We start from the raw sequence: 3221 nt of genomic DNA, 5'->3' as shown, positions 1-3221 counted from the left end.
ACGTCCTTTGAGGCCCTCGGTAATCCTCCAGGGGATGGGCGGTCTGGTGGGTGCTAGTGAGGGAGACGAAGGGACTTCCGTTTCCTTTTAGGCCGGGCGGGCCGCCGAGTAGAGTTGGCATTTCCAGATTGGGGCTTGGGCCGCCCCTCCTCCAGGACCCACCCCTCGGGACCGCGCCGGGCACCGCGGGTGATCCGGGCTGGCTCCCCTGGCACGGTAGGTACAGCCCGCGCGGGCTTTCTCCTCGTTCTCCTCCCCTTTCTTTTCTCCCTCCCCTCCCCCCGCTCGGGCCTTGCCTTACGGGGAAAGGCGGGAAGGCCGCCCTTGCTGGGCGAGGGTGGCTAGGCCAGGGCTCTTGGCCCAGGTTTCCGGATCTGTCTAAGGAGGGCGTGGGCGGGTGGGTGCCAACGTGAACCCCATGACCTCAAAGGTAAATCGAGTCAAGGAACTTTTTTAGTGATCAAAGGAACCCTCCCATCCCCCCATCCGATGCCTGTGGCACGTACGGAACTGGATGGAATGTGTGCGGTGAGGGCGTGTGAAACAGAAAGAATGGGAGCCAAAGAGCTTCCGGGAGAGGAAATTAACTAGTAATTCTTTCCAATCTTTGCTGCCTTAGTCACCTCCCCAGCATATTCTGTAAGTAAAACGAAAATCAGTCTTTCAGTTTCATGATTTTAACTCCAAAATACACTTAATTCTTTTCTTTTCGGGCGGAGGGGGTTGGTTATTACTGAAACTAAGCCACAGCCCTCCAAAAAAAAAAAAAAAAAAAAAGGAAGACGTCAATCAAAGCTTTGTAAAAACCTATCCGATTTTAAAAATCTGCTACTTTGCTTTCAAATATAATTATGTCACTAGTTCTGTCACAACTATACCTTGATTGTTAATGACGCATAGAAATTTACTTTGGTAAGACCGGAGGTCGCTATAGTATTTCTTCTCTTTTTACTTAATATTTGTTTCAGCCAGTTCAGGAGAACACCGCTACAGACGGCCATCTTAGAATTATAAAATTTTAGAGTTGGAAGGGATCTTAGTCTAGCCGTTTACAAAAGCTGTAACTAAAGCACAGAAAGATTTCATGGCTTGCCTAAGGGTACTCGACTACTCAAATTAGAACCCAGGTTGTCTGGCTTCTTGCTAAAAGCTCTTTCTGCGCAACTGCTCCAAGCAAGAAAATTAAATGTATTCAGTTCAACGCACATTTCTGAAGCAGATAACACTTTGATCCATACAACTCTGGTACTACTTTCAGTGTTTTTAACATGCTTATGAAGCCTGCGCTTGAGATATTTTTCTTTCATCATTCAAGAAGTGGCAGAATTTTAGGTTAAAAAGATTTATGTACATAAACGCATGCACATATGTATACTTGAATATGCTTAGGTAACTAATTGAAGGATACATAAAAATATTAACAGTAGTTACTTATGGAAGATGGAGAGAGGTGGGACACTTTTTACTTTGCACTTCACATGTGGCCTAATGTACTGTTTGAATTTCTTACAATAAACAAGTATTGATTTTATAATTAAAACAAGTTTTAAAGTTCACATACTTATATGTATATCAGTATAAAAAGTATATATCAATGGTGTGTATACATATTTATATACATATATGTATTTATCAGTGGTTTGGGGGTCTTTTTTTGTTTATTTCTTATCAGTGGTTTGTATTGTAAAATCCAGTGTGGTTTATGTCCACCCAAATCGCAAAATATGCTCGCATTTCTTCTTTGGTTTTCTTCTACTGTTCCTAATGTAAGATGGTAAAAATTATGTTACTAGTCTTAAAATATTTTTACAAAATATGCTAAGGTGTTTTTTTTTTTTTTGCTTTTTTATTGGGTAGCATTGGTTAATAAAATGATATGAAAATGTGCTAAGCTTTTGATTATCAAATAATGTACCAAACTAATATTCAAAAAATCAGATTTGACACAATGAAAAATTATGAATGTAGAATCTTTATGAATAAGAATCACTTAAAAATTAAGACTGGAAAGGTCCCTTGTGATTAGTAGTTCAGCTCTTTTGTTTTTATGAATAAGTTAATCAAGACTCAAAGAAGAAAAAGTGAATTTTCCAAGGTCATATATTTTATTATTAGCAGAGCTTGGTCCTAGTACAGTGCCCTTTGTACTATACCTGTAATCTTATTGCTTTTTAGTACATTGGATGACTCCAACTAGGCAAAGTAATGGTGACTAAAGGTTAGTCAGGCCCATTTCAGTTGATAAGAATTACTGTAATTGCCTGGCCAGTGTGGTTCAGTGTTTAGTGTCAATCCAGGAACCAAGAGGTCACCAGTTCGATTCTGGTGAGGGCATGAGCCCAGGTTGCAGGCTTGATCTCCAGTAGGGGGTGTGCAGGAGGCTGCTGATGTTCCTCTCTCTCTAAAAATCAATAAAGACTTAAATATTTTTAAAAATATATTTTTATTTCAGAGAGGAAGGGAGAGGGAGAGAGATAGAAACATCAATGATGAGAGAGTCATTCATCGGCTGCCTCCGGCACGCCCCCTACTGGGGATCGAGTGCGGACTGAAGGGTCCTGGGTTCAATTCTGGTCAAGAGCACATGCCTGGGTTGTGGGCTCAATCCCCAGTGTGGGGCGTGCAGGAGGCAGCCGATCAATGACTCTCATCATTGATGTTTCTATCTCTCCTTCTAAAAAATACTAAAAATACTAAAAAATTACTGAAATGAATGTAAACATTACTTTGTTTAGTGAATCATTGTTTATATTATAAATGCTTATAGGCCCCCAAATATGAAATGATATATTTCACTGCTTTTGTTTGGTCTTGTATTTATGGTAGCTAGTGCTAACAGGAAAAAAAGCTTTTGTTTCTGTAAAAAAAAAAAAAATTATATATATATATATATATATATATATATATATATATATAGAGCACCTACTATGTGCCATTCATTGTACTGTGTGGTAGAGTTCTAAAGGTGAATGTGGCAACATAGATGCCTTTGTTATTTTGAGGCTGGGAGATTATCATGAGCAGTCAATTCTTAAACTAAATCTCTGATCTAATCTGGTAATCTATATATATAAAAAGTCAGCGACCAGAATGCTGTAACGACCAGAAGGACTGGTCACTATGATGCCCACTGCAGCCAGTGAACCGGCCAATGGTGGGTGAGGCCTGCGGCCAACCTCCTGCGGACCCTCCCCCTGGCCAGCCTCGCCCCATGGGCCCCC

General features: G+C 40.7%; 1 protein-coding gene across 3 annotated transcripts in view; it reads left to right on the top strand.

Annotated features, from left to right (window-relative positions):
- The first annotated feature begins 6 nt into the window (after positions 1-6).
- Positions 7-3221, top strand: part of XIAP (X-linked inhibitor of apoptosis) — a 47079-nt gene continuing 43864 nt past the window's right edge. For all 3 annotated transcript variants that reach the window (XM_006082138.3, XM_023758166.1, XM_023758158.1), the window contains exon 1: positions 7-216. The gene's annotated coding sequence lies outside the window, so the exon portion shown is untranslated. The remainder of the gene's footprint in view (positions 217-3221) is intronic.

This window comes from Myotis lucifugus, unplaced genomic scaffold (genome assembly GCF_000147115.1).
Source record: "Myotis lucifugus unplaced genomic scaffold, Myoluc2.0 scaffold_2, whole genome shotgun sequence".
NCBI lineage: Eukaryota > Metazoa > Chordata > Mammalia > Chiroptera > Vespertilionidae > Myotis > Myotis lucifugus.
This window is presented reverse-complemented; position numbering and strand designations above follow the sequence as displayed.